This window comes from Chiloscyllium plagiosum, chromosome 44 (assembly GCF_004010195.1).
Source record: "Chiloscyllium plagiosum isolate BGI_BamShark_2017 chromosome 44, ASM401019v2, whole genome shotgun sequence".
NCBI classification, from domain to species: Eukaryota; Metazoa; Chordata; class Chondrichthyes; order Orectolobiformes; family Hemiscylliidae; genus Chiloscyllium; species Chiloscyllium plagiosum.
The window spans coordinates 15,264,842-15,273,573 of NC_057753.1; positions in this window are offsets into that span (position 1 = coordinate 15,264,842).

Here is an 8,732-nt window from a genome sequence, read left to right on the forward strand (position 1 = left end):
CACCACCCCAGTGCATTGATCTGTAAACGAGGCGCAGTTAGCCTCTCAGCATGTAGGACTGTGTACACCACCCACTGTATTGTTCTGTAAACAGGGGCAGTTACCCTCCCAGCATGTAGGGCTGTGTGCATCCCCCCAGTGCATTGATCTGTAAACGAGGGGCAGTAACCATCCAAGCGTGTAGGACTGTGTACACCACCCACTGCATTGATCTGTAAACGAGGAGCAGCTACCCTCCCAGCGTGTAGGACTGTGCACACCACCCACTGCATTTATCTGTAAACCAGGGGCAGTTACCCTCCCAGCATGTAGGACTGAGTACACCACTCCAGTGCGTTGATCTGTAACCCAGGAGCAATTACCCTCCCAGCTTGTAGGACAGTGTACACCACCCCAGTGTATTTATCTGTAAACCCGGAGCAGTTACCCTCCCAGCATGTAGGACTGCGTACTCCACCCCAGTGGATTGATTTGTAAACCAGGATCAGTTACACTCCCAGCATGTAGGACTGCGTACACCACCCAGTGCATTGATCTGTAATGCACAAGCAGTTACCTTTCCAGCGTGTAGGACTGTGTACATCACCCCAGTGCATTGATCTGTAAACCAGGAGCAGTTACCCTCCCAGCGTGTACGACTGTGACACCACCCCAGTGCATTGATCTGTAAACCAGGAGCAGTCAACCTCCCAGCATATAGGACTGTGTACAACCCCCCAGTGCATTGATGTGTAAACCAGGAGCAGTTACCCTCCCAGCATGTAGGACTGTGTCCACCACCTCAGTGCATTGATCTGTAAACCAGGAGCAGTTAACCTCCCAGCATATAGGACTGTGTACACCACCCCAGTGCATTTCTCAATAACACTGTGTTAGATCACTACCCAGCGTGGAGAATCTTGCAGCCCATGCTGGAAGTGACAGGATGTGCAGCTCACATCCATTTCCAGCTCCATATCTCCACTGTACCATGACAAAGTACTGCTGTGGATGTGAACATCGCTGCCAGAGAGAGGTGGCGGGCGAATCAGTTTAAATATCACCACATGGGAGGGGTTTGTGAAATAGACAGAGAGGGGGAGACTGGGAGACAGTGTCATGGAAGATTGTGTTAGCACTCTTCAGATTACTAAAATGAAAACATTTTGACATAATCCTGCAAGTGAGCCAGTGTTTCCAGGAATGATGGGTGAACAGAATATGGGTGGGTGTTCAGATGATAGAGAGTATTGGATGTGTATTTGTTCTGCTTTGTATCTGGGAGTAGGGCCAGCAGAGTATTTGAGTCATTGAGCTGAATCTAACAATAATGTGTCTCATTGACATTTACCTTGAGTGTGACAGAGGGATCATCCGCACAAGGCTGAGCTAGTTTCCTGGTGCTATCGTATCGATTTCACCTCATGAACTACCCATCCCAGCCCATGGTGTCCCTCTCATTCAATACCAGCCCGGTTCTCCCACTCATCATGTCTGGAGGTACTCACCATTGCCTGGATCTCCCTGGATATTCTGTGATCCCTGGCACTGGTGCCATCTTTAATAGGCCAATGGGCACACGGTTGACCTTTCTCTGTTTGATGCTGCCCTGCACAGTTTACCCCGAGCATGGCAGATGAGGGGCAATTACACCACGGTTTGTCGACAGGGGCACGGTGGTCCTGGTGGAAAGGCTAGTACAGAGGGAAATCATTCTCTTCCCAGAGGGAGCCACACCAGCAGACCCACAGAGCATGGTCTGAGCTCCCCACCCAGCTCAGCGCAGTATCTGCGGTCTGAAGAAATGCCCAGCAATACAGGACAAACATCAATAACTTTCCCCCCTCTGTCAGGATAAGGGTCACTGTATACCACAATACTGTGGACTGACTCCCACTAAACCCCTCCCCTTGTCCCCCCACCTACACCAGCACTAACAGCAGGGACACACCCAGTCCCACCCTCATTCCCTTCCCTCCCCTTCTCCCATTCACGGAGAAACGGCCTGGAATAGGACAGAAAGGGCCAAGCCGGGTGTTGGAGTGCCCGATGTCCGTTCCCTTAACCCCCTTCCCCCCGCCATGTGGGGCGGACCCTGGCAGGAGTCGGAGAGGACTGGGATACCTCGTATGGAGGTTCTAAAACATCCATGTCCCACCGACCTAGTAAGAAGCAATGTTCAGTGAAAGGCAATTCTCACTTTTAACCCACTGGCAGTTCCGTTTTCCCCCGGCACAACTTAGAAGCCTTGGCCCTGATGCCATCTCCCTTTTGTGTCGAGCTGGTACAAATGGAATCCCCACGCTCTTGGTGGGCAGGAGCGTGAGCTCACAACACATCGTCATCACCACCTCCCAGGAAGGGAGCACTGTGACTACACCTCCTACACCTCCTACTGTAAACAGCTCAGATACTGAAACTAATCTTTGATAGTTACTGCTCTCTTCACTTGTCCTGACATCATCAACATTCTGTGCTCATATACACCCATGACCCTCTGCTCCTGCGCCCCCTTTATAACTGTACAGCTTGTTTTAAAATGTCTTTCATTGTCTTTCCTACCACAGTCCATCACCTCACACTGCTCTGCATTGATCCCCATTCATTTCTTTCCTACCAAAGTGCATCACCTCACACTGCTCTGCATTGATCCCCATCTGCCATACATCTGAACACTACACCAACGTGTCACTGTCCTGTTAGAGTTCCACACTGTCCTCCATAGACTTTACAATTCTTCCAGACATGGTGCCACCTACAAACATTGAGATAGTTATAGTTTCACAGTCGCCATGAAACAACTGAAATCCTGATAGTGGAATACTGATATTTTCCCCCGACGGAGTCGAATAATGACATGCTGTCAATGGAGTAACAAAATTCCTGATACACACCAGACGAAGTGAATGAAATATTGACAAACTATAGAGCAAGAGAAATCCGGATTGGTTCCAAGTATCTGTATTGATATCAGGGTATTAATGTAATGAAGTTGAAATGTGTACTGTACTTTTAAGAGAGATGGAAAGCTGTTCTGAACTGAGAGCTTACAAGCGCCTGTGCATATGAGAGGATGGCAGACTCAGAGTGTCAAGGACAACTGAAACTATGTCACATTTGGCGGTGAAATAGATCCCTGAGATGGTAGCTGTTTGGACAACAATTCGAATTTTACCAATCAGTTTAAATTATGCCCCAGAGTATTAAAACCAAATCAAGTTTGAATTTATTTTCGATAATCGAACCAATGAGATAATACAATGTCATGGATATTAAAAATGCAGGCATTTTGAATATTGCAGACAGAGCAACTGCTATCAACACAGATCCAAGAGATTAGGAAACACTCCTCATCAAAGGTACCTTCTCATATGAAACATATCCACAGCAAACAGAAAGAAGATGGCCAGGGAGATATACAGCCGCAAGAAGACATGCAAACAACAGCTGCTGTGAGATTTTGAAATTAAATGAGTACAATTTTATTAAGAGTCTTATTGAAAGAGTATACCGTTATAGAGTTGGAGTGGGGGAATAAGCAGTTAAGAGAAAGGGGGTCTCAGAGTTCAGAATGCTTGATGTAAAATGTTCACATTCAGTGTTATTGATGTTATTATTTAAACAGTGGAATTTAGGATTTCTCTGTCACTCATATTTTAACAGTTTATAAGGTGAATTGAGTATTTCTTTATGTTTAGTTTAAATTACCAGATGAGCTCAATGCCGTGTCCTAACATTTCTTGTGTTCGAATCTGTATATCTCTATTTGGGGAAGGTCTGGCAGTCTCTGTGGTGCGTAAAGTGATGCAATGTCACCCTCTGCTGGCCTCCATGCGCCATTGCACAGGCATCAGCAGAGGGTGAAAACCATTCAGAGAAAAAGAGGAAGAGGGCAGCTGCTCACAGCACCATCCAAACTGATGTCTTATCCATTACTGATCTAAATATCCTTCAAACATTGTAACTGTCCTTACTTTCACCACTTCCTCTAGAAGTTCATTCCACACACAAGCCAGATTCTGTCTAAAATAATTACCTCTCATGACTTTTGTGAATCTTTTTCCTCGCACCTTAAAATATCCCTCGGTTTTGAATCCCCAACTTTAGGGAAAATACATCAGCCCTTTAGCTTATTTGTACCCCTCATGATTTTATAAACCTCTGTAAAGTTACACCTTAATCTCATATTCTCCAGTGAAAAGAGTCCCAGCCTATCCCAGCCTCTCCTTATAGCTCACTGCCTCCATTCCTAATAACATCCAAGGTAATGTCTGCTCAATCCTCTCCAGTTTAATAATATCAAGGTCAGTACTATCAAAGTGAATAGTCAAGGTATATTCTAAGGGTAGGAGAAACCAAAACTAGACGGTACAGGTTTAAGCTGAGAGAGGAAAACTTTAAAAGCGACCTAAGGGAAGTTTTTACACCCAGAGGGTGGTGTGCTTATGGAATGAGCGGGCAGGATGACCAGACTGGACACAGTATTCACCAATATCCTGTACAACCTCAACATTGACGTCCAAATTTCGATACTCAAAGGTCTGACCAATGAAGACATGTGTGCTAAACCCCCTGCTAAACACTATCTATATGAGATGCAAATTTTAAATAATTATACCTGATGGCCTAGGTCTCTGTTCTACAACACTGCCTAAGGCCCTGCTTTTAATCGCATAGGTCCTGCTCTTGTTTAATTTACCAAATTCCATACCTCGAATTAATCCAAACTAAACTCCATCTGCCACCCCTCAGCCCAATGTGTGATATTATTGCGTTCTCACCCTCCCCCTTCAATTTAAATTAGCTCTCCAGGTGGCCTGCACACTACAGCCTTGATTTTCACAAAGACCCTGAGCTTGATTTGCCTTGTGTGGTTAGGTGGAGGAGGGACAGATTGCAGAGACTGTCAATTGGGAGGATATGCTGGACAGTAATCAGCGGCCTTGTATCATTTCATGGTTTCAGGAAGAGGGCAGTCACACGTGAGAGTTGGGTAATACTGATCGGTGTTTTGGGACCAGAAATTATGCTTTTTCTTCGTCTTGGTGTTCAGTGATAAAAATCTATTCGAGACCCTTCATTGGGCAGACTGTGACCACAGGAGTTCTTTCCTTAATATTGTAGATTGCAGATAATAGCAATTAAAGACGTTCATAGTTAATTTCGATGGCGCAGCATGTGCAGTCAATGTCCTACAGTTGAGACAAATACCTTGCATTTGTTTAACAATACAAAGTGTTTTGTGTTGCTCAGTAGTGGTAACCTGATTATAGCAAATCCACACCGAGCTAATGATGCAAAGTCTGGGTATGGTAATGTAGTGGGTAGTGTCCCTGCCTCTGAGCCAGAACTCTGGATTTGATTTCAATTCCTGATCTTGTGTGGTACTGTTCGTAGCTCTGGACTAGTAGGACTGCATTAAGTCCTGCCTGTTGCAGAGGAATGTCACGGCGTGTCAGAACAGGCTGATGTACAAACACACAGGAGAATAATGTTACAGACTTCTGGGTATTGCTGAGTGATGCTAGTTTCCCTACCTCCGGCCACAATGGTCTAGGTGTCAAGCCCACAGAAGTGTCTCATGATACATCTGAACCAACTGATTAAAACGGATTTATAATTGTGACTTGATAGATAAGGAAGAGGTGTCAGTATTAAATTTCAGAATTTAGGCCCGGAATGAATGATAGTACATCTAATCGTGTTGATTGGAGTCACATTTCGCAGCAGTACGGGTTTATAAAATCAGAATGGTCATGGATAGGTTGAGTAGTCAGTGTTTTCCCCAGGTTAGGGGAGTTCAAAACCAGAGGGCCATTGGTTGAACGTGAGAAGGGAAAGATTTTCAAGAGGCCTAAAGGGCACCATTTCACACAGAGGGTGGTGTGTGCATGGAATGAGCTGCCAGAGGAAGTGGTGGAGTCAGGTACAACTACAGCATGCAAAAGGCATGCTGGGGACTGACAGGCCTGCCGAGCTATTCCAGCAATTTCTGTATTTGTTAAAAAATGCATTCATTTTAACACAGATATTCTGAGTACATTAAACTTTTTATTGGGCCGTGTAAACATGTTTCAAATCGACCAAGACCATTTTCTGCTAAGGGTATAGCTCTGTGTATGACAACGGCAAAGATGCACCTAAATGGAACAGGGAATGTGATGGAGACATAGTTTGGACAATGTACAAGGAGAACTCACATGGTCCAGTTTGGGAGAGGATGACATTACTGTGTGATTCAACTCAGAGATGGAGATAATGTAATCTGCCCGAGAAGGAATGGCCTATTGCACTCTCTCTCCTTCATTCTTCCTTCACGGCAATGTGTGCGAGCTAAAAAAAAAACAACCTATAGTCATTGTTACCATTCTTATTTTTCTAGAATCCCTGCAGTGTTCAAACAGGCCCTTCAGTCCAACAAGTCCATACCAACCTTCCCAACTCACCCCCCTATATTTACCCCTGAATAATGCACCTACCTAGAAATCCCTATACACTAGACAATTTAGCATGACCTATCCACCGAACCTACACAGTTTGAGCTGTGATAGAAAACTGGACCACCCATTAGAAGCTCACACAGACATGGGGAGAATGTACAAACTCTACACAGATAGTCACCTAAGGCTGGAATCGAATCCAAGTCCCCGGTACTATAAGGCAGCAATGCTAATCACCGTGCTACCCTTTGGGTAATTCCTGACCTGAATTCACTGGAATCTCATCACTGCCTAAAGCAAAGGGAATTAAGCCAAATCCACTGTCCTAGGATGAAATCCCATTGCTGGCAGCTTGTGTGAGTAGAATATCTTCAGAATCAGAATAACATTTTGGACAATCTTAATTTTTACTTTTATCATGAATTACACTATATTTGGACAAGGTTCTTTCGAATTAAAATTGCAGAGATTTTGTTAACCGGTTTGTGTGTGTGTGTCTCAGTGTTTTAAACAGGGAAATATCGACTATATATTTGCAATACCCAAACACATTTCCATTCATCTTTCCATCATAGCTTGAGTAACATTGCTCTGGATCATAAACGTGTTAAAGAAAAGGGACTGACTTGTTGCTAAAACTGACCCTGACCCAGTCTGAGACTGATATCATTGGCCATATCACCAACCTGGTTGCATTTAACATTTGTTCTGAGCAGTGGAGGAGTGGGACGAGAAAGGAAACAGTGACCCCAAAAGCCGGGGAACCATAGACCGGTGAGCCTGATGTCAGTGGTGGGTAAGTTGATGGAGGGGATTCTGAAGGATAGCATTTATATACATTTGGGGAGACAAGGGCTGATCAGGATAGTCAACGTGGCTTTCTGCATGGGAAATCATGTCTCATTAATTTGTTTTAGTTTTATGAAGAGTTGACAAAGATTGATGTAGGCAGTTTGGTAGATATGTCTATATGGACCTCAGCAAGGTGTTCATAACATTCCGACTGTTAGACAGATTGGTAAGGTTCGGTCACTTGGGACACAGGGGAAGCGAGTCACAATTGTCTTGACGGAAGAAGGGTATTTTTCAGATTGGTGGCTTGTGAACAGCAGTGTGCTGCATTTTCAGTACTGAGCTCACTGCATTTCATCATTTATATCAAGGATTTGGATGTGAAAATTGGGGCCATAGTTAGTAAGTTTAGAGATTACATCAGAAAGGTGGTGTAGTCGATTATCTCAGAGTACGAGACCACAATTATATGGTACAAATGGGCAAGGAGTGAGAGACGAAATGTAATTTAGATAAATACGAGGTCTTGCATTTTGGGAAGGTAAATCAGGGCAGAAATTATATGCTTAGTGGTAAGGTCCTGAGGTGTGTTCTGCAACAAAGGGACCTAGGGCTGCAGGTACATTGTTCCTTGAAAGTGGACTTGCAGGTAGACAGAGTGGTGCAGAACACATCTTGCACATTTGCCCTAATCAGTCAGAGCATTGAGTATAGGAGTTGTGGTGGCATGTTGCATCGGTGGTACGAAACTGGATCACCCATTAGAAGCTCACACAGGCAAGGGGAGAATGTGCAAACTCCACACAGACCCAAGGCTGAAATCGAACCCAAGTCCCTGGTGCTGTGAGGCAGCAGTGCTAACCACCATGCTACCCTTTTGATGATCCCTGACCAGAATCCACTGAAATCTCCTCACTGCCTAAAGCAAAGTGAACTCGGCCAAGTCCAACTCTCCCAGGATGTTGGTGAGGCCACTTTAAGAATACTGCGTTCAACTTGGTTTCTGCAGAAAAGATTTGCAAGGATGTTCCAGGACTGGAGGTTGAGCTTCTGGGAGAGGTTGATTAGGTTGAGGTGCTTTCTCCTGGAGTATCAGAGGCTGAGGGGTGACATTATAGAGGTGTATAAAACCATCAGGGGCATGGATATTCTGAACAGCCACGTTCTAATCTCAGGATATGGGGAGTCCAGAACAAGAGGGCATAGGTTGAAGAGGAGAGAGCGAATGATTTAGAAGGGATCTGAAGATAAATGTTTCACACAGAGAGTGTTGTATGTACAGAAACTGCTGTCAGAGGAAGTGGTCTAGGCGGGTACATTCACAGGCGGACTATTGGACAAATGCTGGGAAATGGGACTAAATCAGATTTGATATCTGATCGGAGTGAACAGACTGGACTAACGGGTCTGTTTCCGTTCTGCATGACTCTCTGATTCTATAAGAGGGATGACGAAAAATTCTTAAAATGACCGTTCAAGTGGGAATTCTCTTCGCTGGAAGTTTATATTGTGCCTCTATGT